At 35.8% G+C, this 17,013-nt stretch overlaps 1 pseudogene; it reads left to right on the forward strand.

Moving 5' to 3' along the window:
• The first annotated feature begins 15,665 nt into the window (after window positions 1-15,665).
• On the forward strand, window positions 15,666-16,748 carry LOC114085709 (serine/arginine-rich splicing factor 10 pseudogene; annotated as a pseudogene).
• The last annotated feature ends 265 nt before the right edge of the window (window positions 16,749-17,013 follow it).

Below are 17,013 nucleotides of genomic sequence, written 5' to 3' on the forward strand. Positions count from 1 at the left end.
CTTCACAGCTTTAAGGATCCAAATTTCAGTTGGGTTTGAATTGCCCCCTTGACTGTACACAGGTTGCCATGGATATTTATCAGATCAGAATCTTTGTTACAACAGAAATACAGGAAGCAGTGGCAGGAGCACAGGCAATCTGAAGCATCCTAGAGAAGCATTTGCATTTAAGAGTGTGATCTCAGCATGCTGTATGATAACAACTCTTCCTCCACATGAGCAATCACCAGATGGGCCCATGCATTGAACAAAGTATCAATGTTCCCCTTAGTGTTATATAGCTGGGGGCTAATGCCTGTTTGAGACATATGTCTGACGATCAGAAAGGAAAAAGTGCATCTCTTCACTTAGCACCAATATCAATTTATGCTTAAGTACAAATACACACTTTAATCTGAGAAAACAAAACACTCTGGCTCCAGGCACACAATGCAGGGTTACTTTAAGGAGAGATACAGTCACTCATTTCTGCCTCTAAATGCCAGTTATTGAAACCACTGACTTCAGTGGGTCAAATTTATAACAGAGGTTTGATGGAATTCCATAAATGCAGCAGAAAGCAGCACAATTCAAAGCCCAAACTTGCCAGCAACACAATTCAGAGTGCATGAGCTCCGGCAAGCAGCCGGGTCATTTAACAAGCTGAAGCAAAGGAAGAAGAAAAGCCCACGATGATCCTGACGTTAGATACCCTGCTGTGCCAATGTCGGGGTCATTCTAGAATATATATGGATCCCAAATGTTGTCTCCATGTGGAGGCTGGGGACATTACCTGTGCACCAAAAGGCAAAACAAACAAACAAACAAACAAAAAAATGATCACTCACATAATGAATCTTTCTCAAGAGAGAAGTGTGATTTCCCAACCTGGTCTGAAAATGGCTTGAGAGAGCAAGAAGCAAAACTGCCTTGGCTTTTTATGGTGGTCAGAGGTTGGCACTGTGGTGAGGGCTCCTGTAGGGCATGATGTAACATGGGACATGTTTCATCAGAAAAGAGGAAACTTAACTTGCTGGCTGCACCCGCTTCCCAGTCCTGGGGCCACATGTGGCTAAGAGAGCACGTAGCAATTAGCCAGAAGGTATTGTCGTGGGTTGTGATGAAGAGTCGGACCACCTCTAGGGTAGGCTCAGAACGCTTCTGCCCTCATGGACAGCTCGTGTCTCCCATTACGGCCTGTAGGATGGGTGTACATGTGAACTCTCCCCACCCTGCTGACCTTTATCCTGATTGGCTCCTGTACATTACATTAGCTGTGTGTGTTTTCTCAATAAACGAGATCCTGCTTTGACTGTTCTCCCTGGCGCCTCTGATTGTCCTCCAGCGAGGGAGGGCTGGGTGTGGGCGGCCAGTGGACTTTTACCTTTCTTGGTTCGTCCTGGTCGGGGCATGCTCCCCCAATCTCTCCCGCAGGTCAGGAGGGAACAGGAGGCTAAAAACCCCGACAGGCTCCCACCCAGGCTGAGGATTGTGAGGATTGAATATCTCACTGGTGGAAAAAAAGACCAAACCAGGGCTTCTTATCAACTTGCTCAAATGTGAGACAGGAAGGGAAGGGTATTGGTGGGGCCTGGAAGTTGCCAGCAGTCAAATAGCAAAACAAGAGATTAAGTCTGTATTGTAAAGTTTCCCCAAGGAAAATATTTAAATGGCTAGTAAAAATACAAAAGATACCCAATACCATTAGTCATTGGAGAAATGCAAATCAAAAATCACAAGATGCTTTTTAAAAAAACTATTTTTATTTGTTATGCATGACAATAGAATGCATTTATGTGCTTTGATATAACATAAATAAATGAGGTATAATTTCTCATTTTTCTGATTGTACATGTTGTAGAATCACATCTGTCATGCAGTCATAGAGGTACATAAGGTAATAATGTCTGTTTCATGCTATTATCCTTTCTGTCTCCATATCCCCTCCCCTCCCTTCACTCCCCTCTACCTAATATAAACTAACTCAATTCTCCCCTAGCACTCACACCTCTTACTGTGAATTACCATCCACATGTCAGAGGAAACATTTGGCCTTTGGTTTTAGGGGATTAGCTTATTTTGCTTAGCATGATATTCTCCAACTCCATCCATTTACCAACAAATGTGATAATTTCATCAATCTCTAGGATATATAAAGAACTCAAAAATCTTAACACCAAAAAAAAAAAAATAACCCAATCAATAAATGGGCTAAGGAACTGAACAGACACTTTACAGAAGAAGAAATACAATCGACCAACAAATATATAAAATATTGTTCAATATTTCTAGCAATTAGAGAAATGCAAATCAAAACTACTCCAAGTTTTCATCTCATTCCAGTCAGAAAGGCAATAATCAAGAATTCAAGTAACAATAGATGTTGGCAGGGCAATGGGGAAAAAGATATAATCATACATTGCTGGTGGGACTGAAAATTGGTACAACAACTATGGAAAGCAGTATGGAGATTCCTCAGAGAACTGGGAATGGAACTCCCATTTGACCCAGCTATCCCACCCCTTGATTTATAGTCAAAGGACTTAAAATCAGCATACCATAGTGATGCGGCCACATCAATGTTTACAGCAACCCAATTCACAATAGCTAAACTATGGAACCAACCTAGGTGACCTTCAGTAGACGAATGGATAAAGAAACTGTGGTATATATGTTCAATGGAATATTACTCAGCTTTAAACAAGATGCTTTTTTATTTACACATACTAGAATATTGGTTTTTGTTTGTTTGTTTGTTTTGTTTTAAGAAAGTTAGTAACAATTACTGGTGAAGATATGAAAAACTGGGAATCTGTAGACATTTCTACAGAGAATGTAGAATAGTGCAACCACATTCAAACAGAGTTTTGTAATTTCTTCAGTGGTTAGACATAAATGTACAACATGACCCAGCAATTCTGCTTTTAGGTCTCGTCACAAGAGAAAAGAAATCTTGCAAAGACTTGAACATAAATATTCTTAAAAACATCATTTATACACTAGTCCAAATTTCTAATTTTTACAACCTAAATGTACATCAACTGGTGAATGTATAGAAAAAACATGGTATATCCATACAATGGAATACTATCTGGTAAGAAAAATAAAGGGGTTACTAATGCATGCTAGGAAATGAATAAAACTCAAAAGCATGCTGTATAATAGAAACCAGATATAAGAGGTCATTGTTGTATGATTTTATTTATTTAAAATATCTATAAAGGCTAACCTATAAAGTCAGAAAGTAAACAAGTATTTGAGGTTAGGTATGGGAAGGAATCAAGATTACAGAACCTGGACATGTAAAATATAAAGTTACCAGAAATGTTCTAAATTTAATTTGATTTCACTATTTAATAATGTTATTTAAAACTCATTGAATATATGTCACATAAAGTATATCTTAATAAAGTTATTTTAAAAACATTCCTTTTGTTTGAGTGTATCTACATTTAACATAGCACTCAACTAAGTTTAAAAAATTAGGAGCCATAAAGCAGAGTCATTTTGAAAATTAAATTTAGTGTAATGCTCAGCCAGAGAGGAATTAGGTTGGTTTCATAGAGAATACAAAGAATTGGCCTTGGGTTATTTTAATAGGACTAATCTTTTATTTGATATAAAACTATGTTATAACCATTCTTTCTGACAATAATGGAATATTATTAAATAATTATTTTGACATTCTTCGGTATCACACAAATACCTTCTGTTATGGTTTGGATAAGTAGTATCTCCCAAAAGATCATATGTGAGATAATGCAAGAGTGTTCAGAGGTGAAATGATTGGATTATGAGAGGTATAACTTAAATAATGGATTAATCCACTGATATGAATTAACTGGGTGGTAACTAACTATAAACTGGAGGAAGTAAGTCACTGGGACATCATTTTGGGATTTATATTTTGTCCCTTATGGATGGAGCTCTCTCTCTACTTCTTGATTACCATGACCTGAGCTACTGTCTTCCACTACACCCTTCCACCATGATGTTCTGCCCCAACTGGGGACCAGACCAATGGAATCAGTGGTCTATTAACTGAGATCACTCTGTGAGCTCCAATTAAACTTTTCCTCCTCTATGTTGTTGTTTTCAGATCTTTTGGTCCCAATTAGGAAAAATTGACCAGAACACCTTCTTCAATTTAAAATGCACATGAAAGCCTAATATTTAAACCCAGGAAACAGTTTTTTTTGAAAAGAGTGTGGAATACTATTGAGCCTCTTCCTTTTAGCCATAGATATATTGTGGGGATAAGATAAAAAAAGTATTGAACTTTTTCTATTAAGTCATTAATATTGAAAAAAATAAAATAAAATGCTTTACCAGTCATTATACAAAATTGCTTCTAGTGATATGGAATTTTTATTCATGTCAAGCAAAAATTACCCTTATGTCTAAGATGTTCCCCAATAATCCATATATCTGATGCATTATGTGAAAAGGAATTTTGAAATTAAAATTTTTAAAAAAATATTTTCTCTGATCAACTGTGAATAGAGATAAATAGAAAAATGTATGTTACTCTTTATATGAAGTAATTAGGCAAAGACAATTTTGTTGAAATCACTGGTAAATTTGCTAAGTTTAAATACACATGGAATACTCAACAATGATGTCAATGGTCAATATGTAATTTTAAAGGATAGTTTGAACAGCAATCACTAGGCAATAATGGTGCACATGAGAGAAAGAAGAAGAAACATACCAAAGTCTAGAGAAAGTATAATGAGGAAAATTAATGTGAAATACAGGACTAATTTCCAATATAAACACAAAGTCTGTTTGAAATAACAGAATTCATATTTACACTGAAAATTAGTCCTTTATTTCACATTAAGCTTTTATCCTAATACCTAGCTTTTAATTAAAGTTGTTAATACCAAACACGGTGCTATCTACCTCAAATCAACACTACATTTAATCCTCAGTGCAAACTCTGACTTTAAGATAGTTACCGATCTTACTTTGTTTGCATTTTTAAAACATGGAAGTTACCTTCCTAATATCACACAGCTGGAGTGGCCTAGACAGGGCTTGTAATCCCAGGACATGACTTAAGACCCCATCCTCCTGCCCTGGGAGTTCAGGTGGCTATTCCCAGCACAGCGATGCCAGCCCCTGGGGGCCAGGCACCTTTGCTTTAAGTGAAGGCAATTCTGGCTGAGCAGAGGAAGGAAATTCTGAGGGTGCCCAAACCAGAGGTCCTGTTTTCTTCAGCCTTTCTTGGTGGCAGGAGCAATTTCTCAGGCTCTAAAAGACTTCCATGATTTGTGTGTGGTGGCTATGAAGGGCCAATGACACCCTGTGAGTCTTCAGGCGAGCAGTATTGGGTTCTGGGACCTGGAGGGGACCTGCACAATGTCCCCCATCCACCCCACCAGGAGTTTGCTAACCGGAATGCTTCCCTATTTCCATGGTCAGAATACCCACAGTGATCCACAGGTAAATTACTAGAATTGATAGTTCAAGGATTCCTATTGTCACCTCAAGGATGACACATTCTAGAAAAAATGTATAGAAGGTATATGACATTCAAGAAAATAGAAGGTAATACTCAATGCTTTAACAAAAAAAATCCTAATTCCAAAAGAAGATGAGAAAAGAATTATAAAAGAGAAAAGGTTGAAAGATGTAGAAACAATAGTAACTTGTCAGATTTAATTACATACACAATGATGACAAGGGAAAGGGAATATATGGTTCAATTAAACATAAACATCAGGTTTGGTGTCAGCAAATGCAATTCTATGCTATCTACATGCGATTTGCAAGTAAATATGAAAATGGATATAATTTTTATAAACATGGAGAGCTAATGACCTTTTATTAATATCAGACAAGTATGCTCTGAAGTTAAAAGAATTATAAGAAATAAAGTCGATTATAATAAAAAGTAAAAATAAACAGGAAGTTTTGACAATTGTAAACGTACATGTGTAAAAAAGCATAGAAAGAAGATACATGAAATAAAAACTGAAAGAAATGGAAAGAAAAACAAACGAATCCATTGTCATAATAGGAGAATTTAGGGGAAAAATCTTGTCTGCTAAATTATAGAACAAATATGTAAAGAGAGATAAAAATGAATAAGTTTAGCAAAATTAACCTATTCCATAGGTTAGAATAAAGTGCCCAATAATTATAGACTATACATGTTTTTAGGTAGTAATGGAATTCTTTAACATGACCCTACTATTCTTTATTGAGTTGGTCTCACAACAATTCAAGGGATTGAAACCATGTTGAATATAGTTTGTGACCATATTCCTTAAGTTAAAGGTCGATAACCAAAAGAAAATATTCTAGGGTTAAGAAATTATGAAGACTATCATAATAATTCACTGGGCAAAAGAAAAATCACAAAGATAATAGAAAATATGTCTGTGAATATACAGTAAAGCTTATAGAACACAGCTAACGCGGCTTCAGTGGAATGTGTACCCTTACATGCATATATTTGAAAAACAAGAAAACATCACAAGAGGCGTTTTAATCTTCAAATTAAATTCAATGAAAATATGGTTAATTTTTTTAAAGGATAAGGAATTAATATAGAGGAAAAAAATACAAATAGTTCAAGAAAATCATGAGTTGATTCTTTTAAAAGTCGAATGAAATTGAGAAATTCCAAAATGAGACAAGTGAAAAAAGATAAAGCTGGGGACAGAGAAAGAGAATGTTACATGCCCACATGTAATTAATCAGAACTGAAAAGATGACATCACTGAAAACCCATAAAATATTTTGTGAAAATTTGTAATGAATAATAGTATGCTAAACTTGAAAATTCAAAAGAAAATAAATTCCTTAAATACACAAATTAAACTGGATTTAAGAATTTATAGGAAAAAGTCTGAAGAATCTATAATTATTAAAGACATTAATCACAACCCCAAACCTATATAAAATAAAAGCTGAAATCCAGAAAACATCAAAATAACTAATGACATATTGATTGACATCTTATCGTATCTAGGAACATCTCATGCTGCCTCTATACTTTGATCATTCAAAAGTGTCCCAAAGTATTTCACAGTGGTTAATTAATATTTTTAGGTGAGGCCTAAATTGGGATAAGTGTATAGTGTTTATGATTTTTCTGCATTCCAAGTAGCCAAACTAGTTCCAACATTAGTAGATGATGTAAATCTTATTTGGACTCTGAATTCTAACTGATCCCATACACTAAGTATATTAATCACAAAGGTAGAGAACTATGCATATATTAAATATTATAAGATATTTTTCTCACATTTTCAAATTAGTTTCTCTCCTCTTAATACAATAAACAAAATGGCCAACTTTCTCAAAGACAAAGGACAAAACTATCAAAAATTTTTTTCAGTAAATTTCCTTGGTTAGTATTTGCCTGAGATATTCTCTCTTTTCCGCCCCCTACTTTTGAAGGTCGCTTTTGCATGATGTAAATTTCTTTCAACAATTTAAAGATGGTATTTTATTACTGTATGGCTTACATGGTTGCTGATGAAAGTGTGCTGTGATTTTTTCCTTTCCCATTTAACGACATAGTCCCCACCATTCCCCAGCTGCTTGCAAGATTTTCACTTTATCTGTGGTTTTCCACCGTTTGCACATGCTGTGTGTAGGTATAGGCTTTTTCTTTTTTGTTATTTGTCCTCTTTGGAATTATCTGAATGTCTTGGGTAGTCCTGCAGAGTACTGGCCTCAATGTCCTTCCTCATACAGATTAAGTCTTTTTTCTATAAGGAAGATGGGGCCAAAAGATGTATGTAAATTTTAATAATGGCTGAGATTCTTCTTATTGAGCCATCACAATCTCTCTGAATCCCTCCAGGAAGTGTTGTTGGATTTTCTGGAGGAAAAGTCTGAGAAAGTGTGGAGCCCCAAACATCAGTGGCTCCCTATAGAAGCCCCACTTTCATGTTAGTACACATTCAGCCTTCAACAATTTATTCTTCTACTATCTTCTATGGTGTCCAGGGACATCTTCCTCAAGAAAACAATTGTTTGGGATCTGTCTTAACCTGCCAGTGCATGACTCTGACTTTTAATTTTAGATCAGTTGCTTACATTGGAACATACTCAGGGTTTTTATTATTGGATGGGTAATAACATTTGTCCAGCTCTCTACATTTCTGAGTTGAAATAAGAAGTCCCCAAATAAATACTCTCATATGTGCAGAGATCAAATCAATCACAAATAAAATTGATAAACTTCTTTGGAAAATAATGCAAACAAGAAACAATCTAATGTAATGTAACCTAATTTATTCTAGTCTAATCTAATCTAATTGTTTAAATGTGCATGCTATGGTCGAAAGCTTGCCAAACTGGATATTTTGTGAATTAAGTATTGTTAGTGCAGTTGATCAATTGTGTGTCCAATAATAAAACAAAGGAGAAAGCGGAGTTATTCTTTATCAGTGAAAGCTTTGGAAACACTGGTGAAGTGTCATGAATCTAGTCATTAGGGTCAAGCTCCGTGGAAAACAATGTTTTCTCTTATATGCAGCAGCTAGATTAAAATAAGGAAAGAAAAGTGCTGGAGGGAGTCCAAGAAATAGAAGGGAGATCAGTAGAACAGAGGAAGGGGATAGAGGGAGAGGGAAGAGGGATCAGAAAAAGGAGTAACTGATAAAATTATGCTATGTACATATGCGGATTCCATAGTGAATTTCACCTCTATGTATATCTATAAAGCACCAATTAAAAATAATGAATTAGTAGAAGGAAACCAGTAGAAGAAGAAAAATTGGGAGGGAAAAGGAGAAGGAAAGAGGAAGTACTAAGGACTGACACAAAGCAAATTATATTCTATGCATGAATTATTATGTTAGAGTGAAACTATTATGTATAGCTGTAATACTCTGATAAAAACATTTAAAAAGTTTTATCAAAAGTTCTTAGAAAAGAAAAAACAGAAAATGCCTGAGAACAGTCAGACATTTTGAAAAGATTCAAGAATCTTATCCACCAGGAAAAGAATTCTGAGAGCAAGTGGGAGACTTTATATGGAATTTTACACTTTCCTCTCTAAATAATTTCATAAATTTGATTTATACAAGGCTTTAATCTGATCAGCAACATTTTGGGTTGCAGCTGTGCAATACAGTATTTAATTCTTATGGCACTTCCTGCTGGACATGCTAATGTTATTAAACATGGTGTGGCAAGGATTTGTCTATACAAACTAGGGAATTATGACATTGTAGTAATAACTCCAACTGCCTGAAAGATTTTTAAGTAGAACTTATACAACTTTTAATAGCATTTCTGTAGAAAGAGAGAGAAAAAGGGGTGGTGGTAAAAAGAACCACATGTTGGTCAATTCTTCTATGCCTTGGTCATTTCTTGAAACTTTCTTTGATATACATAAATGTGGAATTCACTATGGATTACTCATATGTACATAGCATAACTTTATCAGTTCCTCCCTTTTCTGACCCCTCTTCCCTTTCCCTCTATCCACTTCCTCTGTTCCACTGATCTCCCTTCTATTTCTTGGACTCTCTCCTGCACTTTTCTTCCCTTATTTTAGTCTAGCTGCTGCATATATAAGAGAAAACATTATGTTTTCCACGGAGCTTGACCCTAATGACTAGATTCATGACACTTCACCAGTGTTTCCAAATTTCTTTCTTCAGTCCTATTTCTTTGGACATAATTCTGTATTGTGAGATATTGATGAATTCAATAATAAAACCCTAATGACCTGAAATCATGTGTGCTAAGAAAAAGTGAATTAAAAATTTATATACAAATTATAGTTTCAGTGATTGAATGGACTAATCTTGCTGTGGCAAAACTAAAATCTCACCCAATTCATTAAATCTATGGAGGATCTTTACTTTCTTCTCTGTCTTGGTTATACTCTGGGGTACATATGTCATAGCATTAATAGTTCTAAAAAAGAACAAGGTTTTATAGAAAAAAATGTGATCAGTGTCAGATTTATTTAGAAATAAAAAAGAGAGGATGAGGTTTATGTTTCAACAGTTTCCAACAACTCTATAATCATACTTATGAAGTTTATTTTCTGTTGTAGTTATCAGGGCTTTTTGTATGCAGGTGGCCATTGTCAGGATTTAAGTGTAAGAAATATTAAGCAATAAATACAAGTAACTATATATTTCATCGCATAATGTATTTTCAACAATTATCTTTGAGCTATTGGCTATTCCAGGGTAGTTTTTTAATTTACTTATGTGGAAACAAAACTTTTGGTTTGTTTAAAAAAACTTGCTTTTTTCTTTTTTCTTCATAATAATCAAGATAAATAATTACCTAATGTAATGTGTTCTAAGAAAAGAGAATAAAATGGGGTGCATAGTTTCCTCTTTCTACAATAAACTGGCATGATACATTTTTAGATACTGGGAATTGAGAAAGAATTTTTCTGCTCCAAATTCCAACAATTGAGAATTTCATTATCAGGTGACAGACTTCTGATTTAAATTGGGAGATAATTGTTAATTTTTTTCACTTCACATCTCAAATTGTGTTAGTGTTACCAATGTGACTATTTTCTACCACCAGTGTCTAGAAGATTGAGTTCTTTGAGGGACGATCTTTGGCTCCTTCTGTTTGCTGATAGTAACCAGTACTCAAGAGTAGATGTGGACTGTGATTCTGGAAAGTAAATCACCCACTTTAGCATTCTTACAATCTTGAAGTATAATTTAGTCTGGTGTGCTTTGGACTGTGTGCTCTGAAAAATAAATATCTCAGAAAGAAAGTGAAATTTGGTTTGTTTCCTAAAAGGTAGTCACATGTCAGGGATTCATCCTCTGCAATGGTTTAAGTAGAAAATATTAACTGACATAAAAGGCTCTTCTCCCATGGTAGTGGATTATGGAATGGTGATGGACAGGTAATATTGATAATGGAATAAATCAACCTTCATAAAATATGAACAACTTAAATGGAAACATAGGGAACATTTGGAAATTTTGATTATATACAAAAGCCCCTTGAGCTTCTATGTATTTAATTATCTTCCCTATGTTTGAAGAAGTAAGTTTTCCGAATGGATGTTGAGAACCCTCAGATGGGATTTTAGTGACAAATTGAAATGTACCTGTTTTATTCCTTGGTAAATTATTAATTCGTTTTAATTCATGTGGATGTCTTTTTTACACTGGAAAACCTTACTGGTCAACTTAGCATTTCTGAAAAACCTGTAGCAGTTTAATGTATTTTTCATATAAAATTACAAAATAAAATTTATATAGTAATTTATCATTACATTAATTTGTGGCATTTATCATCTTAGTTTTTACCAAGCAAATGACACAACGTTGATATTTCAAACTCAAATCATATAGATACTTTGAGAAGACCATCATCCACTTATTTCATATTTTTAACATATTAAACGTTAACCAAGAAAATTGCAAGATTAAGTATTTTTCCTAAGTATCTGTCTTTTTTTAACTGAGGTATTATTAAACCAAATTTGAAAATAATACAGCATATATTCATAAAGACAGATAACACTGTTTTACCTGTTAAGGCTAATAATGACGTGCTTCACTAATATTCCATGTTAACTGGTTATGTTTTGGATGAAGAATTTTGGCAAGCCCATTAATTAGAATTTAAGTTTGACAGTTTGAATTTTCCTTTTTAAATACCATTTCTCACTGAGTGATACTCATTTGCAGGTGATTAAATCCCATCTAAATCTTATCCTCAAAATTTGACTCTGTGTTTTATTAAGTACTCTGTAACCATTAAAATATATTGTGTAAAGAGAGCAGAGTAGGTGGTCAAGTCAAACATGAGACTGAACCTTGGCTGCCACATAATTATCTGTGCTTTAATTATTTACATATCCTTCTTCAGAATTAATTCTGCTGATTAAAATTTAAATGTTATCTATCTCCAAATAACTTCAGAAGATTAATACTATTTCACACCAAGAAAAGGATCTGGTACATAAACACAACAAAATTATTTCTTAAATATATTATTGCATATTAAACTATACAATCTTCAGGGACATTAGCAAGAGAAAAATCTTATATTTTTGTGTTCATATTTTCATTCATTCATTTATTCTTTTGTTTAACTATTCCTTGAACATTGTTTGAAGCTCTGGACCGATAACCATCAATGATGAACACAAATGGAAGTCTGTGGCATGATCAATTATTTTGGTGAGACATGAGGATAAAATAAGCTCTGAAAAAGTAACTGGGGAAGAGGAGAAAGGCAATAAAACCAATGTCAAGGATTTGAAGCAGTTAATACACAATTGGAGAAGCCAGGGGGGCTAGCCCGCTAGGCTGGAGGAGTGAAAAACTAACAGGACAGCAGGTAGACAGGGCTCTATCATGGAGGACCTGTAATCATCAATGTGACTTCCTCAGTGCATATGCAGCAGTTGTCAGACACTGAACTCAGAACTCCAGGAAGGACAAGGAAACTCGTATTAATCATAGAAAACAATATGTGCTTCAACAGAGGAATTGGGGGTGCAAGGGAAATTGTACGCATAGGAGAACTGAAAAGTATGCCATGGAGTGAAGAGTGGGTTAAATTGGGACTCAAAAGAAAAATAGGAGTTATTCTCCTGACTTGTCTGAAAGAAAGGCCGTAGAAAGAGTTGTCAGTAAAAAGAAATCCCACTCATGAATATGCTATTGTTGAACTGAAAAATTTATTTTGACTTGAGCACAGAGGTGTTTGTCTGGTGCTTTCTTACTCTAGGATGGCATGTATAATGGTTTTATAAGTAAATATGTGGGAATTATTTGTTCCCACTGCCTTTATGAGAGTACTAAGCTATTTTCTTCCAAAAAATGTCTCACCTAAATATTTAATGTCAAGTTTATTTCATGGTATTTTGATGAAGTTGTCACAAAGGCTTAGATATGTAACCTACTGTCTGCCTAGTTTGATATGTTGAAATCTGTATATGATTTTTCAAGTTGCAGCTTTTTTCCCTGAATGTAAAACTAATTTATGTCTTAATAGCAAGCTTTGATCACTCCTGCTATCCTTTCTGAAAGGCAGTTTTCAAGGACATTAGCAGGAGATGCTCTACCATTTTATGTGTCATAAGCTGGACATTTTTATGTAGGATTTTTTTTCTGTAACATCTCATAGGGACCTGATATTGAAACAAATGTATATTAGCATACAAATGGATGTCTGTGGACCTGATATTGAAACAAATGTATATTAGCATGAAGAATATATGCCTTCCACATGCCGAGTTATGACACCTGGTTCCCTAAGCAGTCACCAAATGAACCAATGAAACAACCTAGAAATGTGTACTACTTAATTTCTCTTAGAATGTGTAGTATAGTCATTGTACAGACCAGAAACAGTCATTTATTGTCATTATCAAGTATTGTGCATAATTGTATATGCTTCACTGTTATACAACTGGCAGTGCAGGGGGTTTGCTTATGCAAACCCCATGAGCATGTAACAGTAACTCGCCGTGCTATGACATTATGATGGCTATGATGCCACTAGGTGATGGGAATTTTCAGCTTGATTATAATATTATGGGACCACTGTCAAATATTTGCTCCATTCTTGGCTGAAATGTTGTTATGCAGTGAATGACTGGTCGGTATATTTTGATTCCAGCATTTCTTACCAATTTTACTTCTACCAGCTTGCTCTAAACCCCTATCATCTATGAGCAGCTTCTGGTCTTATTTTAGTCAGCTTTTTCACCACTGTGACTAAAAGCCATGACAAGTTTACAGGGCGGAAAGTTTATTTGGCACTCACAGTTTCAGTGGTCTCAGTACATAGGTCACCTACTCCATTGCTCTGTGCCCAAGATGAAGCAGAACTTCAGTGCAGAAGGATGTGGAGGAATAAAGCAGCTCAGGACATGGCACCAGGAAGCTGAGAGAGACTGCTCTGCTCATCAGAGACAAAATGTAGACTCCAAAGGTGCACCAGTAACCTACCACCTCCAGCCAAATCCAACCTGCCCAGTTAATCCATTTGAATGGATTAATGCACTGATAAGGTTAAGGCTCTCACAACCTAACCACTTCACCTGTAAACTTTCTTGCATTATCTCACACATAAACCAAAACAGGTTTGTTCATTAGTCCTTTTGTTTTTGCCTTTGTTCCTTATAGTTTCTACTCAACATGTCACTACTTTCCTATAAAACCTCCAATGGTTTTTGCCTTGTTCCTAAGTACTAAGAACCTGACACCATTTGTATTCTTCTGTTTCTGTTGATCCTTCTGCACATTTCGCCATTTTTCGTTTCGTGTAATCACAGTTATTTCCACTGTTACTCAAAAATCAAAGCCTGTTCACACCTTAAAATATTGTAGTGGTATTTTCTCATTCTAGAGTTCTGTTTCTAGGTAAAATTCTTGCAATCTCTTACCTTTTACTGATTTTGCTCAAACCCACTTAACTTTGTGAATCTTTCTCTGTCCATACTGGTTAAAATTGTAAGCCCCACCACAACTCCCATCTTTAACTGGCCTATGTTTTTGTCCATAACATGTATAACAATCTAACATGTTATCTATTTTATTTTATTGGGTTTTGGTTTTATTTTGTTTTTATGACTGTATCCCTCAACTGCACATAAGCTCTTTAAGGAAATAATTTTTGTCTGTTTATTCACTACTATCTCTGAGAAACTTGCCAATATTGCCTCAAAGAAGATATTCAAATCATTTGCTAAATGAATATTCTTTCAGAATGTGAAAAAAATGTGTAGAATCTGGTAACTGGTTGGATGTTACAGAAAATGGAAGCAGTCAAGATTCTTTGTAAATTTCGTGTCTGAGTGTATATATAAGGCATAAGACCAATGTTAAAAAATATGGAAAAAGAGAGGAAAACTTTGAGGAATATAATTTAAAATTACTTGGTCATTCTAGAAACACCAAGGGAGATTGTCTAAGGAGTTGTAAATGAAAATATAAAGCTTAGAAATTGTAAATGTGATTTTTAACAAACTGCAAGTGCCCCTAGTTGTCCGGAGCTGTGACTTGTGGATCTTGGACTGCCCAGTTGCTATGGTGATGTCCTGTTCAGTAGGAGGGTCTGTGCCAGCCATGCAGCTATTCATTTCTTGACCTTGGAGGTCCAGATGCCAGATGCTCAGGGGTAGAAAGTTAGGGTACAAACTGAGAATCATAATTGGGGTGCTCATGTTCATGGCCTTGGTCCTGCTTACTTAGAAGACATTTTCTCACTATAAATCCTTTAGATGTTTATGGCTATATATTAAACATGCTGAGCTTGTTGTGGGTCATGTGTTGCCAGTGAACCACTGGGACCTGGCTTTTTCTCTATTCATGTTTGTTTTTCTTTTCTTCATCCCCTCACTACCCATTCCAGGAACCTGAATTAACAGCCATGCATGTCAAGGCAACTAGTATTATGTTATTAAAATCACTAATTTTGAAAGTTCTGGTGCATTTTTTTAAAGATTTTATATGGTTTGTACTACTCTCATGTCATTTTCCTATGTCTGTTCATCATTTTTAATGTCCCAACACTTGATGTTTTTGTTCTAAATTTAAATCAACTTTGAGAAGCCAATGAACGAGACCGAGGCTGCAGCTCGCGCTCCAGCCCTCCGCATGCGCAGGCGCACGCCTGGTAATCTCGCCGGAAAGAACCGTTGCCGGGCCCGGCGTTGCGCCGAGGTGGAAGGGGGAGTGGAGGCGGGAGTGAAGTCTCGCGAGAAGAGGGTGGTTGCCGTAGCGGAGTCCTCTGGCTGTGTGTGTGTCTGGGTCTGTGTCTGAGGAGCCGCCGCAGGAGCCGCGGACGGTTTGCACAGCCCGTTACTGCCCCTGGCCAAGACTCGCGCCGCCGTCATGTCCCGCTACCTGCGCCCCCCCAATACGTCTCTGTTCGTCAGGAACGTGGCCGACGACACCAGGTCTGAAGATTTACGGCGTGAATTTGGTCGTTATGGTCCTATAGTCGATGTGTATGTTCCACTTGATTTCTACACTCGACGGCCAAGAGGATTTGCTTATGTTCAATTTGAGGATGTTCGTGATGCTGAAGATGCTTTACATAATTTGGACAGAAAATGGATTTGTGGACGTCAAATCGAAATACAGTTTGCACAGGGAGATCGAAAGACACCAAATCAAATGAAAGCCAAGGAAGGGAGGAATGTGTACAGTTCTTCGCGCTATGATGATTATGACGGATACAGACGTTCTAGAAGCCGAAGTTATGAAAGGAGGAGGTCAAGAAGTCGGTCTTTTGATTACAACTATAGAAGATCTTATAGTCCTAGAAACAGTAGACCGACTGGAAGACCACGGCGTAGCAGAAGCCATTCCGACAATGATAGATTCAAACACCGAAATCGATCTTTTTCAAGATCTAAATCCAATTCAAGATCACGGTCCAAGTCCCAGCCCAAGAAAGAAATGAAGGCTAAATCACGTTCTAGGTCTGCATCTCACACCAAAACTAGAGGCACTTCTAAAACAGATTCCAAAACACATTATAAGTCTGGCTCAAGATATGAAAAGGAATCAAGGAAAAAAGAACCACCTAGATCCAAATCTCAGTCAAGATCACAGTCTAGGTCTAGGTCAAAATCTAGATCAAGGTCTTGGACTAGTCCTAAGTCCAGTGGCCACTGATAGTATAAACCATGATAATTTTTAGGCATGTATCATTCATTTACTCATAGTTTGGTATACTTAAATTATCAGGAATACAATGTTGCAATGATGCGTAAAAAACACTTGTTAGTTTTCCCTGTACCAGGCAATGGTTATAATTAAAAATGATATGCTGTTGAGAAGCCACTCTTAAGAGTCCAGTTTGTTTAATGTTATGGGCAGCTACCAATTTGTGGTGTCTCTGTATATTTTTGTAAAGATTCTCATTTTTTTATGCTTGAAGTATTTGGTGGAAAGATGTTGGTTGACCATAATTTGCAACATTGTCTTATTAAAAATAAACTTTCATATCCATATTTGGTAGAAACTGTTAACCTAGAAATGTAGCTTGCTAATAAGATGGAATGATACAAAAGTGAAGTTGTAGCCACAGTACAACACTGACTGCTCA

Source organism: Marmota flaviventris, chromosome 3 (genome assembly GCF_047511675.1).
Source record: "Marmota flaviventris isolate mMarFla1 chromosome 3, mMarFla1.hap1, whole genome shotgun sequence".
NCBI classification, from domain to species: Eukaryota; Metazoa; Chordata; class Mammalia; order Rodentia; family Sciuridae; genus Marmota; species Marmota flaviventris.